This window comes from Tyto alba, unplaced genomic scaffold, assembly GCF_018691265.1.
Source record: "Tyto alba isolate M040663 unplaced genomic scaffold, T.alba_DEE_v4.0 Super-Scaffold_21, whole genome shotgun sequence".
Lineage (NCBI taxonomy): Eukaryota > Metazoa > Chordata > Aves > Strigiformes > Tytonidae > Tyto > Tyto alba.
The window spans coordinates 22076179-22098036 of NW_024881295.1; the positions used below are offsets into that span (position 1 = coordinate 22076179).

At 52.2% G+C, this 21858-nt stretch overlaps 1 protein-coding gene across 4 annotated transcripts in view; it reads right to left on the reverse strand.

The window, feature by feature from the left end:
* HIPK2 (homeodomain interacting protein kinase 2) overlaps nucleotides 1-21858 on the reverse strand; it is a 136954-nt gene that overhangs the window by 103605 nt on the left and 11491 nt on the right. Inside the window, exon 1 of one of the 4 annotated variants that reach the window (XM_032996310.2) lies at nucleotides 11484-14170. The exons of 2 other annotated variants lie outside the window; for them this stretch is intronic. The gene's annotated coding sequence lies outside the window, so the exon portion shown is untranslated. Of the gene's footprint in view, nucleotides 1-3210; nucleotides 3283-11483; nucleotides 14171-21858 lie in introns of those variants that run through there. One more of the 4 variants, XM_032996326.2, reaches the window with a different exon arrangement.

Here is a 21858-nt window from a genome sequence, read left to right on the forward strand (position 1 = left end):
AAGTCTTTCTCCATTCAGTTTCCCCATCCCAGTTGCATTAAGAAAAAGGGAGTTCCTTATCTCAGAAATGACCATCTCCATATTCCAGATCATGGGCTATTTCTCGCCCATTTTCCAACTTTTGCGAAACAATTTCTTCAGAGTATCATCAATTCCTAACAAAACCTGTTTCAATATGCAATCTCCCTCAGGACCGAAAACCGATGACCTTTTAAGAACACAGGTCCATATTTCATTTTTATGCCTATTATCTTCAGAACAAAAGGAAGTGGGGCAATTGCTTTTGGGCACAGAAAACGTATTTACTTAACAGGTTTTTTTACGGTGATCACAAAAGTTTAGCAAGTGAATTGAGGACAGCGGGGGGGCTGTTAGACCTGTCCTGAGGAGTTGGTCACGCTGTGAGCAGATGCAGTGCAAGCTCCCCTGCCCCACCCATCACCCGGGCAGCGCACCACGATCCCGCGTTTGGGCACTGAACAAACGATGCTCACCCTGCCCGGCACTCCCGAACCCGCTGTCAGTCAGCACACACCACCGGGCACGTCGCTGACAAACCCCAACGGGCTAAAAGTGCCGAGCGGGACCTAAGTCCTACAGACATTGGTCATGGGCGTGAAAACATGTATTTATACCAGCACCTACAAAATCAGCACCCCGCAACACAAAGCTGGCCTTGATCTCCGTCCCCCCTTCGTGGAAATCTGGCAAAAATAGAAGACAGGATGTAGCGGAGTGATAAAACCACCGAGGGCCATAGAAAACCCTGTATTAACTAGTATGGAAATCCGCACAAAGGAGACGAATAAAAGGGCTCTACAGCAAAACGAACAGTCAGTCGGGCTCCAGGGTAAATGCCCATTCTCCCGGAAGAGCAGCACCGACTCGCGAGGGCTGGGCCGCGTCGCAGAGCTGCTCAGGGGAGCTCACACCCAGGCAGCCCTCGCCGCGGCCCCGCGCACCTCCTGCCGCACGGTACCGCCGGGCCGGGGGGGGGGGGGGGGCCAAAGCAGGGGGCAGTGCCGGGGACGTCGGCAGAGCAGGTCCCTCTGTGCCTCACCCCCAAAACCTGCTGGCTTCGGGCTGCCCACCGCCCTCCTCTCGCCAGCCCCAAGCAGCAGCGAACGGCACCGAGGGGCCGCACCAGAGATGGGACCCGACAGGTTTTCATGCGGCTGCGCCGAATTCCCCAACTAATGATGCCGCTCCTGTTCGCTCCTGGTTCTTCCCTCCAGCTCACCCCTGGGTCTCGGCAAGGCCCCGATGCCTCCACCTTGCTGTGTCTTCACTCCCAGACATCTGCACCTTCTTTCCTCCTAACTTTGACAAAATAATTAAAAAAAAAAAAAAAAGAAAAAAAAAGACCTGAGAGGTTCAGATCAGTGAGCGACGATTCCAACAAGCCAGAGTAACACTCGAGCCTTAGGGAAGACGGGTGTCAAACAGAAGCATGTGTAACCGGAGGTCTAGTCTTTTAAAGACTCAGTGGTAGAGACTCCAAGCTCTTCAAATGAAATTATAACTTACTCCATGCTCTGAAGAGGCAGGAAATAAATACGAAAATGGATCCTGGCAGCACCAGTAGATCTCAAAATTGACCCTCCCTCTTTCTGCTCCGCCTGCTCCAAAGAACGTGCTATTCCTGAAGGACTCTTAAAAAATGAAGCCCAAGCAAGCGCTCTCCTGCCCTCTCCGTTTCCCAAAGCCAACGCAAGCAGCTCGCCTGAGCGGCCCTCCCGCTCCCGGCCCCCGGCGCTCGCTGACAACCCAGCACCGGCACCGCCGGCTGCCCTGGCACCAACCACGGGCGGTGCAGCAGCCGCAGCGCGCAGCTCAGCACACGCCAGCTACGATAAACTTGTCAGACTGTGCAAGACATGAATCACGTGGATTGCCACGGCAGCAACGCAGCGTGGGCAGCCCTGCTGAAGCCAACCAACCGACCAACCAACAAACCCTAAGACATCCCAACACAGAGCTGTAGGTAAACGGCCGCTCTCCTGAGGTTGTGCTACAGTTACGCTACAGGGCTGGCCTGAAAAATATATACCCACCTGACTTGTGACACTTCAGAAATGCTTCAGCATGGCTGTAGTGGGGAGCCAGGGGAAAGCGGGAGTAACACTCAGCCTCATCCCACGGGGAACCTGGACCCCGACCAAGCAGATGCCTGAGCTGCCCGGGATGCTGGAAGTGAGAGAAAACACTTGTAGCAAAGGCTGCTCATCGGTCACTGAGGGATGCGGCTTCAGAGGTTGCTCGGGGTCTTTCGGAAAAACACCCCTCCGAGTGCACTTAGCCAGCTGGAGGTGCTGCCCCTCTCACACCAGCGGGGAAGTTATTCTGGGGAAACAGCAATGCCTTTTCCTGCTCAAGCTCCTCCCGGAGTCCGAGGCGCAGCCATGAGACTGAAGCACGGCGATAACGCCACGAGTGCATCTGAGGGGTCTCCACGCTGCCCTGGCCCCCCGGGAGGAGGAGCCGCCTCCGCCCTCGCCGGCAGGCCAGCGGGACATGCAGCTTCACCAAAGAGCCTGTCACCAACAACTAGACTTCGGATGCACGTGTATTTGTCACTTGTTTCACTGCAATATGGTCAATGGGAATATCGACCATTTCACCATTCTGGTTTCCCCCTGCTCTTTAATGATCTCGCTGTGTCACCTCCTAAGCCACACTGCTGCAAACACTCACAGACAGGCCTCACCTTCTAACCAGCAACTGCAAGCCTGTGACCCAAGAGATGAATCAGGCAGACGAAAGCAAAGGGGAAAGGCGTAAGGCCAAACTGTTTGCTTTTCCTGGAGGATTCAGGTCAGAGGCTTCAGCTTTTCCAGGTCAAGACAGTGTCTGCATTAGAAAATATTCTATAAATTCATTGTTTAACTGTTCCCCTAGGACAGCCGGCTAGACCCTCATGCTACGGGCACGCGGGCCCGTGTCTGATCTAAAGCACATGAATTGTCATAACAGACTTCAGCGGGACAACTCACGCATCGAAAGCTAACCCCGTGTAAGCGTTAGCAGGATCAGGGCATCACTCATCTTCCCTTGCCTTCTGCAGGGGGGGGATGCGTAGGAAAAAACAAGCAGGAAACCCACACAAAACTTGTGGATACAGTTCAGGTATCCGAGTCATACTGGAATCGAAACTCCCCTCTCCCACTTCCCCTTTTTTTAAAAGTAAGTAATTTTCTACCAGTTAAGTACCTGCTGCTAACTGATTTCGAAAAAAATCCCACGGAAGGTAGAGCCTGCAGTGCCCATGCCCACTGTAGAAGCTGCACACTCTTAGAAGACCCGCAAAGGCATTCAGTGGGTCTTCTTCTTGCAGATTTTTTCCTTCCTTTCTTCCTTCCTGACCAGCGCTATGCATAGTCAAACACGCTCTCTGCTCTCGGCAGAGCTTGTCTGCTGCTGCTGCTGCTGCTGCACATTTTCCACCCGGAATGAAAACTCCTCTTGGTGACACCACGTTGTCACTGCAGCCAGTGGTGATGTCACAGACCGAGTATTGTGACTTCAGCTGGAACAGGAGCAGCGGGAGCAGACGAACTCCGAAACAAAGATATTGTTTTGGTGTAAACAGCCTTCGCAGAACAGAGGGGGAAAGAACTGTAAAGAAGTGTATATAAATAGATGATAAACAGAGTTTTCTCAAAGTAGTATAAGCAAATATATGATAGCGATTTCTCAGGGCAGGTGTCTCAAAGTCCCAGCTAGGTACTGAAAGGTTTCTCATTTTGTTTCTGTTCTGTTAAGAAATGGGGCCCTTACTGGCTCTCGAAATAAATATTTTCTATCCTTTTCTTAATTTTGTTTTTAATACCTTCATGTCTCGTCATTGTCCCAGAATAAGCAAACACCATTGCTGTGTAAAGTAACACGTCTCAGGAAATAATGTACGGTGTGTTTCCAAACTCTTCATAAATCCACAGGCAGCTTGCAAATACTGCCTGCATTCCTGTGTGAGGGTGGTTGTTTTTCATATAAGTCACGTATTAATGCAATTTGAAAAAAAAAAAAAAACAAAAACAAAAAACAAACCAAAAAAAAACAACTTAACCCCATTCAGTCACATCCCCTTCCACCTTTACACTGAAACCCAGAGGTTATAATTACACCCAGGAGTAGGAATAAATTAGAACAAGAACGGGTGCTGCCTTGTACTCCTTTTTTTGGGGAAGAAAGGTGATCCCATCTACCCTGCCTTATGTGCTCTGTCTAACCTAGAACGGGTCCAGCTGGCAGGCAAAGGGGCAAAGAGTAGGTTTGCACGAGGTCAGAAATGAAAATGAGGCCGTTTTCAGAGGTCCGAAACGGCGTAACGCGTCCCCTGTCCTAACGGGTACCAGCTCTTCAGCGGGGGGGGGGGGGGGTGTTACCATCACCACCTCCCCTTCTGCCACCCGGGACGTCTTCGAGCTGTGGCACCCGGGAGCTCTGGGGGGGGGGCAGGGGGAGGGAGGACGCCGGTGCTTCAGGGCTTGGACGCTTTCCGCTCCTTAGCGGGGGGGGTTATTTAAAAAGAGGCGCGCTGTGACAAAGTCAACACCTGGAAGTTTTGGGGGGGGGAAGCACCGGAGGCCGGGACGACGGGCTGATGCGTCGCAGCGGGCTCAGGGCGGGCCCAGGGCTGAGCCCTTCGCTCGACGCCGTCTCTTCCAGAGCGGCCAAGCCCCTCCGGCGGCAACAGCCCCTTTCCTCCGAAAGCCCTGCTCCGGAGCAACTCCGTGTTTCCCTCGCCGGGGCTGACCCGGGTGGTGAGCGCGGCTGAAGCAGGACCCGCTGGTGCTACCCCAGCTTCTCCCCCAGGGTTCCAACCCGGCCGAGAGGTCTCAGCGCGGAGCTGCACGCCGACGGCTGCCAGTTAGAAGGCGTGCCTGCTTTTGGAGGAGTCAATAGCAGGGAATGGGAAAGGCATTTCCTATTAAAAGAAAATGAAACAGAAAAGGGAAAGAGAAACTGTCACCGCTTGCTAAAACAGTTGCTTAATGCTTGAACAACTAATAACCAGCCAGAGCTGGCAGACCAATGCCTGTCTTGACAAACCTTTCTGAAAATTCACATGCAGAAGAAGGAGAAATATCAGTAGGACTTCACTTATCAGGTTCTCAGGGGACACCACAAATCATAAGAAGTTCCTTCCCCAAAGCACCCTAATGGCATCCTAGCTTTCCAAAAATTGACGCTTGAGTGTTTTTTTCTGAAATATAAACTTGCCATGCATAGTCAAAATTAAAAAGAAACATAGGGCATTTTTAAGAAAAACTCCATGGGGAAAAGCACCTCCGAAATAGCCAAACATCAATTATGAAAACCACATCAAGAAGAGGCTCTTGTGCATGGGCTTTAGGGTTTAGGGATTTGAAGAAAATGTGCATCCTGGTTTGACTCATAACGTAGGCAGAGAATGAGCAAGTTTCCTCAACTTGTACAGCTCAGTGAGTGTGCTCCCCTGCTGAACTGTAACCCTCTGATGTCCGTGTATCCATACCAATTCCTTGCACCTCGTAGCTCCTGGCTCACGGCAGTCTTTGCTCTCCACTCCCACCTCCTCTGCAGCACCGGAGAGACAGTCTTACTCCCATCCTACGTTACTGCAGAAGAAACAGCCGGTAGTACTGTGACATGGACAAACTTGAGCAGAAGTGTGCATCCCAGCCTTCCAGGAGCTTGCTCCTCGGTGGCATAACCACGATTTCTACTTCGAACCTTCAACCAGAGCCTCCTCCTCCCATGCACTGCCCGCATACAACTCTGAGCTAGGAATGGGCTGCGGGCAGTGCTTCTTGCTTCTATCTGAGGAAACACATACAGGTAGAAAAGCAAAACGTGAGTGAACAAAAGCAGAGGGCTTTGGGGGTGATTCTGCCTGTGAGTCAGGACTGGATCATTCTTCCAAGCTTAAAGATGACAGTCCTGTGTGCGCACTGCTTAGGATTTCCACAGAGCAGGACCTGGGAGAGGGAGCAACTGGAACTGTGAGTACCCAGAGTAAAACCAGGAAACACCTTCCCACCAGACGCACAGCAAAAAGCAATGGGATGATCTCGTCCTTCTTTAAGAGAACTTGCAAGTCCGTTGGCTTGTGGCATTGCTGTTTAATGGTACGCAGCGTTATTATAGAAAACCAGCATAAACTGAGCAGTTGTCACAAGGAAAATGGACAACTCTGCTTTTTTGCTCCCTCCCTGACTTCTCTCCATCTCGAGGGTCACACATGCTCCCACACGCAGTGCCTGGACGCCAGGCTTCACCGGGAATTTTCCTCTTGGATGACCGGTGGCACCAGGCATTTCCCTGTCTCTTCTTCCAGGGGCCCTGGCTCTCTATTATTCCTCAATCCCTCCCCGCCTGATAGCCAACTACACAGAAAACAGAAAAAAGGTGAAAGCAAGACTGTTTAAAGATGCAAATTAAGAACGCAAGGCTTAGGAAGCCTCAGCTTTATGACCGCCCGTGCAACCTTCCGTCAGCCCTCCCTCCCTCCCTCCCTCCCGCCTGCCGTGGCAGAGCTGTTAATCACATAATCACAGGGTATTTCTCCACGGGACCTTGGCCTCGCCCAAGCAGAGCAGGACACAGGGTGCTCCCCCAGGAGCAACTCCTCACCATTCCACCTTCTCCGCACTGTTCGAGGGGCGGCCCCGAGCCTGGCTGACCAGGTACCTGCCGTACTCTGCTCTGCAGACAGAATTAGTAATTTACTCATGGGCTTTCCTACAGGACGCATCACTGACTGAATGTGTCACAAACATAAAGGAATGTATTTTCACAACGCCCTCATAAAGTAAGACACGGTATTATCCATATGTCATAGGCAGGGAACTGAGGCATAGAAAGATTAACGATAAAAGCTTCCACTGATTTAAAACGTCTAATTGAAACTCTTAGGTCCAAATCCTTCAGAGATTTGTTTTGTCTGCTGAAGTTGTGGTGACAATCGTTTTTTTCGAGGCTGAAAACTTGGCCACCTTTGGGCTGATGTTCTTGTAGACAGCAGAAATGGTGCCTCAGACAGATATACCGTGCAAATGTTATCGGGCTGTTAAGGTGGGGGCTTGCTTTCCCATTTCTTTGTATATTTGTTATATTTAACATCCATTAAAAAATTCAACAGAAGTATAGAAGAGCTTTCTAAATATACATTCCGAGGCAGGTAGCTGGAAGAGAAAATTTTTGCCCAGAGAATGTAAGTTTTGTAAAGTTGTGAACAAGCAAAAAAGAGGGTCCTAAAATGGGTAAGTTGTTGAATGGCCTCAACGGCAGGTCATTGCTACGACATATACTCTTCTTCCTCTTGGATTATATTATCCAGCTGTTGAAGAAACCACATGGGCCAGACATTACACTAACAGAGTCAAGTCAAACTTAAATGCAAACTGTAACTAAAGCTTTATTTCATATCCTGATTCAGTTCAGATAAACAAGATTAATTTATTTTTAATCTCAAAGCACAACGAAGTCTTGTTACTCAATTCCAAACAGCAACTTTTGTGCAGAGCATAAGCCCCACCTTTCCTCCTGTTCTCTCAGAACGAGAAAGCAAGGGAAGTGTCAGGCACTGGAGGCAGCCCTGGTGGTAAGGTGGATATAGGACAGGCAGATGGACAGTCCTGAGATGTAGCGAATCTTACACTGGTATGAACTGATCCTTCCCCTGATTATTGCAGGGAGATTCGCCGAATCCTGTAAAAAGGCCCATCTGAAAATTGCAGGCAGTGATTTATCTGTGTTAACACACCAGGAAAGAAAGACAGACAGGCAGACAGACAAAAAGACAGATTGGGGTGAGGGGGGGAATCAATCAACCAGTCGCTGGTGCCAGCCTTCTTCAGAGCAATAAAGTACTTTTAGAGACATTTTTGTAGAAGCGTAAAATCCAGCCTTGCAACCGTCCACCAAGCGCACGCAGGCCGGGAGTGGGGGGGAAGAGAGACAATGTGGGAGCTGGCAGGAGAACTGGCTCCCCCCTCACCTCGTGAACATGCAAGGACAGCCCTGGGATAACCCCCAGTGATTCCTCTTTTCCACCCAACTGTATTCCTGGCAAACGACGTTATAAACCATCCCTCCCCTGGACACATACCACAGGCACACAGAGGTGAACACAGACCCAGTTTCTCTGTCCTGCACTGAAAACTCCTGCCACATATCCCTGCTTTTCAGCTAGCGCTGTCTCCTGACTGCACTAACATTGACTAATTTAGTATTTTTAATTACAGAGGGATTTACAGCACTCCACTACAGTGCTCTCTTTTATTATACCCACTGTTTCTTCTGGATCTGGGTACACTCTACATACAAAGTTGCACATTAGACAAATTACACTGCACATTAAGTAAATCTCTCTCTAGAAACAGGATTAGATGAAGAGGCAAATCTTCCTAATTCCTAGTGTATAAATTAATATCTCCAAAATCAATGTGAAGTAAGAGCGCCACATCAATTTCGGGGGGGGGGGGGAAGTTTAAACATTCTCCACAATGAATCAAATTTATGTAGGAGATGCATTCTTTTTCTCATTTTTTGCTTAATAAATAAAACAGCTGGTCCGAGGAATCAGGTCAATCAGTGTCTGGAAAAAGCCCCATTAAAGCTGCTATATAACCTAGTTTCTCAAGCTGCATAAGGCATCCTGATATTGGAGAGGCAGCCTGGATGGCTCAGCTCCTGGCCCTTCAGGGTTACAGAGGATATTTATCACAAAATATAGCAGCAAGCGGGGTATCCTGCAAACATCCAGGGAGCTAGGCTCTGAAGGAGCACGACGAAGACAACATGAGGCATCCGGAGCCATATATTAAATACGGCTAGTGAACTTGGGCGTCTAAGTTGAGGTCATCCAACACGTGGAGACGGTAAAGGACCGGCTTTTCACATATGCTCAGACCCTCCCAGCCAGCCTGGCCCTGCTGCCACGGTGGGTGACAGCACCCCTTCTCACGGCACTCCGCGCCCGCGTGGTACCATCCCTCCCGTGCCACGTGAGAGGGTGGATCCAGCAGTGCCCAAAGCCATGGGCATGCTGCACGGCCACAGAGTCTATTGCCGTGCAGGCAGAAACCTCCCCAGAATCAGCCTTCCTCCTCCTGGACAGCACGACTGCTGTCGTGATGCTCGGGCCCCGGCCACCTTGGAAAATGCAGCCCTTCCTTTCTTCTACAGGTTTGAAAATGTTTTGCGGAGGGTATCACAATCCACAGCCTATAGAGTCAAAGACGGAGCCAGAAGAAAGTAAAGTGACTTCCTCGAGCTTCAAGAGCAAGGCAAAAGCAGAACTGGGAAATGAAACTTCCTGACCCACAACCCCAGGTTTTAGCTTCTTAAACAAGGATTCTCTTTCCTCATTAAAAAACTAAAAATGGGAAGAGGGGGAGGAATATTCTGTAGACACAGTGAACTTGGCCCTCAGAGGGCTAATGACCTGATATACTTTTTTTTTCCTTCTCACCTCCATTTCCCCTGATAAAGTTACTGTAACTTCAAAGACTATCCTTCTTTACTAGTCTACTTTAACCTAGTGTGTCAGCTCAACATCCTTTCCCCAACCATCTGAAGCCAGAGACCATCCTTCCCGGAGAGGAGATTACCTTCTCGCTTTCAGTCTCCCTGATGTCCTCAGAACACCCCGGCCTGAGACCACTCCACGTTCTGGATTGTGCTGAGGGACACCAAAGCCCGATCCGCTGCTTCCAGCCTGCAGTACGTGGCAGCCTGAAAGGGTACCCTGGAGGTAAAACCTGGTTGTTCTCTATTAATTTTTCATTTCAAGAATGGCTCCAGGGAAAGGAAGGAGATATAGGTCAGAGACTTTGGGGGCTGATTAGTAACTCTGCACATCTTCCTTTTTTTTTTTTTTTTTTTTTTTTTCTCTCTCTCTTTTTTTTTTTCCCCTTCCAAATTCAGAAACAGAGGGTTTCCCCTCTTATTTCTCACTTACTCCTCGAACACCATTGGCATTAGTCAGCAAACTCCTGCTTTTTCCTCCGCGAGCCCCTGACACTCGCAGGGTGACTAACCCTTCTCTCCACACACTTCGGCTCCAAAAGTTGCATCTGTTTTTTGTTTTTTTTTTTTTTTCGCCAGGAAAAACGGGTCTCCGCATCGCACACGGCCAGCACTCCCCCGCGGTTTCTGCCCCCACGCTCCTGCAGCCACCACGACTTCTTACGCACAGGGCTGAAGGGCCAGGAGGGGCTGGCAGGGCCAGCGTTCAGGTCACTTCTCAACTCACCATCGCAGCAGCAGCAGCGTCCCTCACCCCGGGAGGCGGTTAGCTACCACCCCAAGCACGGGCACGGAGGAAGCCTGAAGCAACCCGACTTCTCTTCGCGCCCCTGCCAGCAACCTGCTCTGTCGGGTCACACAGCCTCCAGGTGCCTGTATTAATTAGCTTTTCCCTCCCGGACCGGGAGCCCCGGCCCTTGCCGAGGCGCCCGGCGCGGTGTGCGGAAGGTCCCAGCTGGGCTTCTGAGGCACGGCTGCAGGGCGAGTGAAAACACGGCTTCTGGTGACTCAAGGCCGCCTCATCAGAGCATGACAGAAGGCTCCTCCTGGCCAGGTGGGCTTGCACAAGCTGTCCACCCACAGCCACGCTCGCAGGGGACCCCCACACGCACCTCACGCTCGCGTGGGCGGACCCACAGACCTGCCCACACTTGGCTCTCGGCGCCGCGCTCGAGCAGACGGCGAGTTTGTCGCCTTCACCTCTCCAAAGCAATGCCAAGAGCACACGGACCGCTGTCCTGTCCCCTTCACCCACGACCGCCGTCCCCTTCACCCACGACCGCCGTCCCCTTCACCCACGACCGCCGTCCCCTTCACCCACGACCGTCGTCCCCTTCACCCACGACCGCCGTCCCCTTCGCCCACGACCGCCGTCCCCTTCACCCACGACCACCGTCCCCTTCACCCACGACCACCGTCCCCTTCACCCACGACCGCTGTCCCCTTCACCCACGACCACCGTCCCCTTCACCCACGACCGCCGTCCCCTTCACCCACGACCGCTGTCCCCTTCACCCACGACCGCCGTCCCCTTCACCCACGACTGCTGTCCCCTTCACCCACGACCGCCGTCCCCTTCACCCACGACCGCCGTCCCCTTCACCCACGACCGCTGTCCCCTTCACCCACGACCGCCGTCCCCTTCGCCCACGACCGCTGTCCCCTTCACCCACGACCACCATCCCCTTCACCCACGACCGCCGTCCCCTTCACCCACGACCGCCGTCCCCTTCGCCCACCGTGCAAGGAGGACGCACCTTGCCCCCGGGGCCAGACACCAGAGGCCATGCCCTCAGGCTACAGGAGGTGCTACCTGCTGCCGCCCGTAAGGGAACAACCCACCTCCAGAGCGGAGCACGTCAGCGAGGATCGGTGGGAAGGCTTTGCCAACTTGGTGCCGGAGATGCCCCTTCCCCGTTTAACCTCGTCACCCTCCCCCCCGGCACCAGCCCCACTCCCCCTGCAGATACCTCCATCCCCATTGCAGGAGAGCCTTCTGCATCGCCGTGGAGGGAGGCATGAAAATAAACCACCGGCTCCAGTGCCACACTCCCTCCTGGCAGATCTGTTTCTCTCTTCTTAACTGTTTCCAAGTGCCTGGCTGTTTTATAATCCCCACTGAGCATTCCCTTAACTCCTTCCTCCCTGAGCCCTTCCACCCTCCCTCGCCCGCTCTCTCTTAAAAGGCAGAAAAAGCCAAGGCGAGGTAGGGGGTATGGAAAGCGAAGGAGGGGGCCTGAATCAAAGGAGGAACAACTGAATCAAATTGCACGTATCACAGAACCAGCAAATTAGTCATTTCCCCAGCCTTCTCTTACACAGACAAACTGACTCTTCTAATAAGATTTTTTTTTTTTTTTTTTCCCCCCCCCCCCGTGGACATTTGTGTACCTTAGAAGCTTACTTCTTTGCTAATCTCCTCCTGCTTTTTCATACCAGGAGGTCACATGCTTCTGCTGGTAGCACAATTTTAAATCACACAGCAGCTTGCCCTTTGAGGTCTGAACTGAAATCGCTTTCTTAGATCACAAGTAAGTATGAGTTAATGGCTTCACAGCCAGTGTCACCACCACCACCCCCCCCCCTTATGCATATTGCAAAATCCGAGAAGAACTGAGTGCAGGTATCGCTTCCCAGTGGAAGGGACCTTGGCAGTCACAGTCAGGGCTGAGAGGGGGCTGCGTGGAGGAGCTCAGGCAAAGAGACAGAGCCTCCCTGCTTCCGAGACGTGGGACACTGCAGCTGCCCTGCTGTGAACCGGTGAGAGCCGCACACGCCGTCGGTGCTGGAGGCCGTGCACTGCACGTGGGTGGCAGAGAGAAGGAGTTACGTGGCCCGAGACGTTTTAGGAGACCCACGGGTCAGGGCTACACCAGTCCCCGAGGTACGCTGGCAGCACAGCGCGGGGCGGGACGAGTACAGCAATCCAGCAGCTTTGGATTTCATAACAGCGATGACGCGCAAAGCAATGTCACAGAACACGCCGGTGCGTACGCTGCTCCTCCGAGAGGGCGAATAAAGAAAATGGGGGGAAAAAGCAACAGCTTTCACGCGTCCCCTCTCAGGTGGGAATGTGACACCTGCAGCTGGCTGATGCTCTCTCCTCAAAGCCGATGGCTCCTTCTTCCAGCGTCTCGAGGTTATCCTTGACAGCTTACACTCAAAAGTTTGCCAAGGTATCTTTTTCCCTGACAAAATGAGCTATTCTGTCACACAAGGCTGGGCTGCAGGGCTTTTAAAAAACAGGTCTGCTGATGTTCAAAGGGAGCAGCTTGCTGTGCAGAGGAGTGGTGGAGTTAATAGTAGTAGGATCAGCACAAGCCATCTGCCTTCAGCTCAGCCAGGCCTTCTGCTGAACAGCCACCACGGGCTGCGGCCACTGGAGTGAGCAGCAACTCAATGACATGAAAGACTGCCTAGGTTAGTTGATTAAGAACGAGATTAAGAGCTCAGGAATCCTGTATGGCGCTGGTACTGACTCAGTCCAGGGATTTCACGGGAATATTTAAGCCTGGCTTCCCAAAGCGCTCTTTCATTTTGCACGGGTGGGTGTTTTTGAGCGCCAGCTTAAACCAGCCCCATGAACCGATGATCCCAGAAACAGGGGGTCATCTCTGAAACTGCTACGCTTTCTTCTTTGGTTGCCCCCGGTAGAAAGTAGGGATAAATAATGCTTAACTACCTCATTCCCCCGTAATGCTTAACTCCTTCACATTTATAAAGCTCTGCAGGAAACACAGGAAAGCCCTCTGGAATGGACAGGGATGTCCCTCACAACCACAGGTCACAGATCCCTCTTGTTTCCCTTGTGGACTTCTTTTAAGCACTGGTTTAAAATGCCTGCAGACCCCAGCAGAGACTGCTTGGCTCTGGTCCTGCACATCCAGACCATCCAGACTGACAGCTGCCTCAAGAGCTTTCCCTCTTTTTTTTTTTTTTTTCTTTTTTTTTTTTTAATAGTAGAAGAGTCACTTAAGGCTTGCAGATGACCTCAAAGTACCAAACTGCTGACCTGCCACCAAACTCTGAGCCTGCCCCTGCAACCACGAAGAGCAGGGCTCGGTCCCCTTGAGGGATGGTGATGGCAAAGCAGCTTTGTAGACCCATAACAGAATGATGAGGTCCGCTCTGACCTGCAGTGATATCCTACAGCAATGTAAAGGACCACTGAGGCTGATCTCCAAACCCAGGAGGAGACAGGCGGAGGGAGCAGCGGAAGGGTGCTGGTCTGGAAGGGGGCCAGGGGAGCTGGGATGAGTGAGGGCACAACCAGCCTGCTCCGAAAGTGAAAGGAACGGAGAGACTGCTCCTTCCACAGAGGGAGGAAGGGAAAAAGACGGATGAGCAAAAAGCCTGGACTTCATAATGAAAAACAATAGCTCATCATTTATTTTCATATCCCCACGCTAATGCTGGAATAATGCTAACAGTGGAATTCTTATGGCATGCATGTCATGCCTGCAAATACCAAGTGAATTACTTCTCAGCTAGGCTATGGGCTATGGCACTGAGCAGCACATTCGTTACAAGCGATTGGATGATGAACAACAGTTCCCAAATTCCTCCTTCACAATACTACTTGCATTAGTTGTAATTTAATGAGAGAGAGAGAGAGAAAGTTTTGGCTCAAACCCCTGAAATAATACTGCCTGCCACTGCTTCCCACTGGGTCTCGTATTAACTCACACCACCACCACCTCCACCTCCTCCTCCTCCACCTCCTTCCTTTTCACACCTATCCTCAGGTGCTGAAAGTGGTGTCGTGAAACCCATCGGCATGGCAAGAGGGCATGGCAGGAAGCCCCCCCAAGCACATGCCTGCCTTCTGGCTGAAAGGCAGGAGCGGACACAAACCTCTCCCCCCTCCTCTGCCGAAGCAACGGGAGGGCTGCGCGGGGGGCTCTGCCACCAGCTAGTCTCGGCGTGGACAAGCCTCCAACTCTTCTTTAGTTTCTTCCTCCCAGGGAGCCGGTGCAGGCGAAAGACACTGAATTGGCAGCTCTGGAAACCGAGCACCAAGCACAGCCAGCACGACCCGTGTCGGTGCTGAGCTCCCACCACGCACCCTCGCCGGCACGGCCCTCCTGCCTCCCGGCGGGAGCCACAGCAGGGCAGCCCGGCCCCAGCCCTGCCTCACAGGCTGTCTTAGCTGGGTTCGTCACTCTTTGTAACGATTTTGAGATCTGGTAAGCAGCCGGTAAAGGGGAACGAAAACCTTTGCTACGGGTAAGGCCTTCGAGGGCACAAACGTGCCGCTGAGCCCCAGCGAACCTGGGCATCGCTCCTCCTCGTGAGCAGCTCCGGTAGGTCGGTACCCCCCGTGCCTCCAGGGCAGGAACCAAGCCCCTCTTCTCCGCCCCACAGACCCCGCCACAAAAGGGATGGCCCCTTCAGAGAGACGGGGGGCGTCCGGCAGGCTGCTGCCCCGAAAGGAGCCTAACCGGCCAGCACTGCCTCCCACCCCTGCAGCAAACTTGCCACCGAGCCCACCCCCCTTCAGACGGCAGGACATCCATCCACCAGATGACCCTACACATAAGGTTCAGGCCTGAAACACGACCCGGTGTGTGGGGTCTCATATGTTGAGCCAGAAGAAAGCTGAGAGGTCTGATCTGAGCAGCAGGCCTACAAGTAAGAGGCTGCAAATATCATTACTGCTCTCCTGGTGTATCCAGTCTCTTTAGTGTTCCCCACTGACAGCGTGTAAATGACAAACATCCACGGATTCCTACCCCATGGAGCATCCAGAATCCTCTTCGCCCACTCTGCGCCAAATGTAATTTGAAAGCCCCCCGCTCCCAGCCACATTTTGTGGTGTTTTGAAAAAACTAATCCAAACTAAATTCACATGTTTCTGAAACGAAGGTATAGGCAGGGGAAGGCAGAACGACCTCAGGATTGGAACCAAATGCATTTGTGCAAATGAGACCTAGGATTTAGAGTTACCTTCCAGCCTCCTGCACGTGCTACAGTCTTAGCTTTGGCTTAAAAACCATCTGTTTCCTTGTAAAGGTTGACAAACACCAGTGATCTTTTCTCCGGTGTACTGGCTTAAGTCCCACAGACCTGACTGGGGGAGGAAGGTGGGCAGGATGCCGCAGGATGCTCCCAGGGACCCCCACAGACATGACCCTGCATGGGCACATAGGCACACGTGTGTGCTTCCCATCAATACAGCAGGCATGACACTGGGGGGACCATCTTCAGAAGCTATCTGGGCCTGCCCCTCGCCAAAATCCCCCCTCCCAAGCCCAGGGGTGGCATCGCACGCTCCGTGGCTTTCCTAAAGCTCTGGGTATGTTTTAGGCAGCGGTGGGGCTCTGAAATAAATGAAAGCATCCGACGCGGAAGTGACCCCAAGCGGAGGCAGTAACAGTCGTTACAAATAAATAAATGAGGATCACAGTCACCGATGAGAAGGAAGAAGTGGGGAGCCTCAGCCTGCTGCGACTACCTGTGTGCTGGGCAGCTCACCCGCCCCAGCAGTGCAGGGAGCCCCGCGCCCCTCCCGGGGGGCACCAGCTGAAAGGGGTCCCCCGCGCAGAGAGCAGGCACGGCAAGGAGGGGGACAGGGGCATGAGGAGGAGGTGGGGGGCTCCCCCCGAACGGGGGCCCAGCACAGCGGCTTCGTGGCCTTCAGGAGCCCGGCACAGGGCGGGCGGTACCCGCGGCCAGCCGCACGCTGAGCCGGCCGCCTGCAAAAACCAGCAGTGGCCAGGCTGGGGAGAGGGGCAGCGGTTGTCAGGGCAGAACTACAGGGGTGAACATACGTAACCGGGCGGATGGAGACCAGCTGGGCTGCGGTCAGAATGGGCCTGTGACTGCAGCAGCTTCTTCGAGCATCCAGTGAAAACCACAGAGGTCAGAACCACCAGCCACGATTAATCACATTTACGGTTTAAAACCCGGCCAAATCCAACGCTTCTGTTGAGACCAAGAAGTTCAGCTGGAGGTTTCTGACCCTGCTGGGATGGCAGAGGCTGTCCGGCCCTTCGGTCCCCCTCCTGACAGGCTGTCACAATTCAGGAAGGGTGAAGTTCAGCCACAGCACCTCAGTTCCCTTTAAGCCTTCAAATTCGAGCTTACACGGGGCTCAAGTGCAGCCCGTCCCAACGCAGGGTTGGATTTCACAGCTCTCGTGTGCTGCCGGTTGCCGCCTCCAACCAAAAAGGGGCGAAGCACCCCGCAGGCTGGCTGGCTGGCAGCCCACCCACCCCGACACCCCGAGCAGGGGATGGGAAGCGCCTGCAGCCCTCCCCAGGTCCCCGACGGGCAAGGCAGGAGGGCTGAGACCACCAGGAAAGGCTTCTGCTTCCCTTGCCTCGGTTAGCCAAATAAGTCCCAGTATCTGCCTCTTCCCAATACCTGCCTAGCCACGGGGTGCTTTACCTATGCAACCGCGCCTGCGCTCTTCCTCCCCCACGTGCCTGCTGGCCCCCCAAGTCTCACCCCGAGCCCCACGGTGACCACAGAGTCCCCGCTCTCGCTGGCCCACGGGCTGGGACGTTTGACACGTGGCATTCAGCTCCGGTGGGAAGTCGGCGTGTTCTTGGTATGTGGCACACCATGTCCTCAGCCATGGGCACCGCGGGTCATCGTCAACCGAGCACACCCAAACTGACAGGGCTGTGCTGGGGAGGGGGTGGCAGGGGGGGAAGAGGCTGCTGGGGATGGGAGAAAGGACACAAAATACACAAGCTGAGTAAAAGCTCCATCCACTTCACAAGCCCTTCAATAACGAGAGAGCAAGATGGACAAGGAGCACCAACCGCAATGAAACCCAAACGAAAAACCGTGACCTGCAACCTGCCCCAGCGATAGCAAGTAACACAAGCACGTTTCCGAGCTCACCCCCGGTGTGGCCACCAGCATCTGTTTTACTGCACCCGGTATCAAAAGCATTGGGCATCCCCATCCGAAATCCTGCCCTACCCCGCCATTCAGTCACATCCCATCTTCTTCCCTCACACATTATTTTCTACAGGCAGCGACTTTTTGGCAGGAGACTCAGAGTCTATTTGCGACAGAGCATGGCAGGGGAAAGCAGACATCTCCTTGTAAAGCATCCTCTTCCTGAAACCCCTTCAACCCTTCCTGGCTGAGAGGAAACGCAGGGATGGATAATGACTCAAGCGCTCCCCTGGGAAACAGGGATGATTTTGGAGGAACACAAAATAACTTTTAAGCCAAGCCCGGTCCTAAAGAGGGGAACTCCACAGTCTGTAGCTCTAGTTCACAGTTGAGCAAGAACAAAACCATTGCTCAGGCACCTACCCATGGGCTGCTTTACAGAGGTGGTCTCACCTACATCAGATACGTTGTGAATGAGATGGTAAACACATCTAAAGGAATACAGATTCCCCAGGAGATACTGCACTCGCATACAGACACCAGCTACATCACAGGACCAGGTCAAGACTGAAACAACGGAGGATACAGGAGGACAGACCTGAGACACATTAGCAGAGCTGCAGAGATCCCCAAGAACCGGACCAGCAGGGCCACCAAAACCTGGAACTGGGAGGGATGTGTAAAAGACACCTGACATGCAGCTGATCTGGGTCAGGATGGAGATGAGCTGGTAGATACGGATTACAGATCACTCGCAGTCAGAATGCCTTGGATGGTATTTTTCTCAAGCCTGGATTTCTAGTAACCCTTTTGTTCAGGTTGAAGAGAGCCACATTGCTTCAAAAAAATCTCTCCCTGCCTTTTACAGGCAGAGTGGCAGTGTCCCCTCCTGAACACCCTGTGATTTACAGCCCTCCACGCTCACACGGGCGACACAAGCCCTTACGCAGAGACTGCAGACAGTGCTCCTGCCAACACACATGCTGCCACAGCATTGCTCCACATAAACACCCTGCATTCACCTTGTTTATATTTCCTCCTGCACAGGCTGCGACAGCTCACAAACACACAGAAAGCCTAATTTATATTTATAATAAATCTCCCCTCTTCATTCCCCGCAGTGGAAAAGAGCCCTGGTACAAATGCAATTTGCTGAGAGAACGGAGTATTAATAGGTCCAAGGAGAATCAGGCCCACGTTGTCTTCTGTAGACAAAGGGGATGAAGCCACACACAAACACATGTGCACGCTCCTACACATGTCTGTAAACATGGAAAGAGCCGCACACACACATACATACACACGTAATACTCTTCCACCCGTATTCTCACACCCACGGCTCAATGACAGCATCTACCGTCCCTTCTGACTCGCACGTGCTTTCAGGCAGCCCAGGCATTTGGAAGGTGCACTTTCATTATCCAGGTGCTCACAGCCTCAGATAAGCGACGAGAAAATGACACTGCAAGAGAAGTATTGTCACCATCAATGGGATATGCTCGTGTCTGGGTTTCACATGTCCTTGTCAGGTTGTGCAGCTACATTTAAAATGGGGTTTGCAACATGTTTCTTATCCCCACTTTCTAAATACATACACATTCTGATGTTGAGAGAATGCAGAGAGGGAGTTCGATGGGAAGGCACGTCGATAGCACGAGAAGAGACGAAAGAATTTATAATCGTGCTCATGACTAAATGTGATCCCCACTTGCTTTGTAGGAGCTATGAGGTCTTAGGTTTCTCCACGGTGTTCACAAACTGGCTGCAGCCAAGAGTTGTCCTTTTGTTTTAATCTGGCTTCGGAGAGAAGGCTACGACCTCCCCTTCCTCTGCAAAGGGCCTCGTTCCAGCCCCCCTTGCCCCCCTCGCCCTGAGGCCTGCCCGTGGAAGCACGGTTCCCGCAGGACAACGCCGTCGGTCTGCTCAGACACCGGGGCTGGCATGCCGTGCCGGCGCTGTGCAGGGGAAGCACCACCAACCTGCGGTCTCTGCTGGCTCCCAATAAGTTTCCATGACCCAACTATTAATTCCCGTCGAGGCGTTCTGTTCTCGCGTGTCTTCCGAGCAGCTTTAACCCCCAACAGCACTGCAGAGTTGGAGCGACTCGTGCGATTCCTTCTACCTGCCAACTTCTCTCCATCCTGGCGGCACTAGGCTGGACAAAAACCCCCTCGCCCGGCACGGTCACCAAGCCCACCAGCAGCCCACCCAGATGCCAGGAACCTCCCGTGCACCGAGGCTGGGCGTCCCCTAGTCCCAGCACCCCGGCCTCGTCCTGCGGCACGTCGCCGCGCTCCCGTAACAGAACGAGCCCCATTAAGCGCTTCCCTACCCCACCACGTCACTAAAGCTAGCTGGCACGTTACCTATCACTGTTCTGCTCAGATCCCCCCCCCCACACACACACACTCCTCCCTCGGGCACTAGAGTGCCTAAAAGCATGGCATCAAAACTGTTTATCATCGTTAAGATGTTCGAGACCATCACCAGAGATTTGCCATGTTAGAGATGATCCTACTCCGGGTATTTTAAAGACCAGCAATGGCCACCTAACTCCCCAGAAATTCTGCCACACGAGGAAGATTAAAGATTGCACACACACAGACAGAGGTATGAGGATACCTACAAGGGTTTTCTTGGATTTTTTTTCCTCCGGTTTCTAAAGTCAATCTTCTAAATAGGAAAGTAGCAATGATGGCCAGAAACTACCACTATGTGGAGGTAAAACGGAGACCTGCTGAAAATCCTTGCTAAACTATTTGGAATTTGTCAACACTAAATGCCGCCTAGGAGAAAATAAATTTTAGCTGGCTATTCTTCACCTCCAGGCTCCTGCATTAAGCAAACAGATCGCTTTCCTACCGATGTAAGCATGGAACACAGCTCCTCGTCCTTCTGCGATCGGAGAGACAGCCTGAAGCCGTGGAAAAGCCATGCAGAGAGATGGTCACAAACCAGGCCCCCGGCCCACTGCCGGCACATCTCCTCCAGAACCACCCCTGCGAAAAGCTAACCCTGGCATGAGGCTCAGACCACCTCCACCACGACCAACCCTCTGGGCAGGTCGGAGCACTGTCCAGGATCATATTTCTGCTGGTGTCCTTCTTTCGGGCACCTCTCCCTCTCCTCCCCGTGCCAGCTCTGGCTGATCTGAGCACCTGTCGCATCCTTCCTCAAATACAGGTTGTGAGCTCTCTGGGGCAGTGCCATGCCACATTTGTCCGGCTTTTGGAAAATCTGCAGCACAAAGATCCTTGGCTTCAGATCCCAGTTGCTAGTCGCTACAAATAATTCGTAATTAAAATACAAGTGAAGCTGCATTACGGGATTGTTGTGCCTCCAAGTTTTCTCCAGACTAGATTACTCTCAGGAGACACAGGAGAACTACCACTGAGATAAAAAAAATAAATCTCAGCCTACTAGGTTTACACAGACACCATCAAAAATATGCGACTGTATTGTTCTGACCTCCAGATCTTTTTTTTTTTTTTTTTTCTCCTTTCCTTTTTCCTAACCTTTAAAAGGCATGTAAGATAAACAGAAGAGAAACCAGGCAGACAACATCCTCAGAAGAGATGCAGGAATATAATCAAACCCTCAGACACACGCACACAAACACCATAATTTATCTCTTCCTCCTCCTGTTTGATATTATCCTCTGTTCTAGTATCATAATCTGTTGCTATGGAAACAGCTATGATGTCACTACGAGAGGTTTATGGATGCCTTGAACAGGAAGGAAAGGTACATGATGATGGGAGAGAAAAAAAACCACCTACAAACAGCTGCTGAGCAGGAGACGTTCCAGGAACAGCAAGTGTTAACAGGGAAAAGATAAATACATTGACGGTGCTGGCGCTGCTGCAGACAAGAGCAGAATATAAACCGTGTTTTAAAAATAAAGAATGCTTACAAATTTTGCCTACAAGTAGAAATATTCTGGGAAAGCTAAAGGAGCTTCCTGAAAAACCAAACTTTCTCTGAAATGCTCTGCAAGTTTTCTAGGACTGGATATTTTCTGAGCCTTGCTGCTAGAGTACAAGTCTCCATCAGCCCACTCCATCGTCTGCTGTAACATTCCCTTCAGTAGTGTTAGTGTAACACGCCGCCAGTGCAGCTAATAGTTAGGGAGCTTGCTGGCTATCCGCCATCCCGTGTGCCTTTATCATCTGTAACTAGAAAAAAAAAAAAAAAAAAAAAAAAAAAAAAAAAAAGGAGTCATGTCTTCAAGCAAAAATAAACAGAATCATAGAATTGTTTAGTTTGGAAAAGACCTTTAGGAACATCGAGTCCAACTGTTAACCCAGCACTGCCAAGCCCACCACTAACCCATGTCCCTAAGCACCACATCTACATGACTTTCAAATCCCTCCAGGGATGGTGACCCAACCGCTTCCCTGGGCAGCCTGTCCCAATGCCCCACAGCCCTTTCAGTGAAGAACTCTTTCCTAATATCCAATCCAAACCGCCCCTGGTGCAACTTGAGGCCATCTC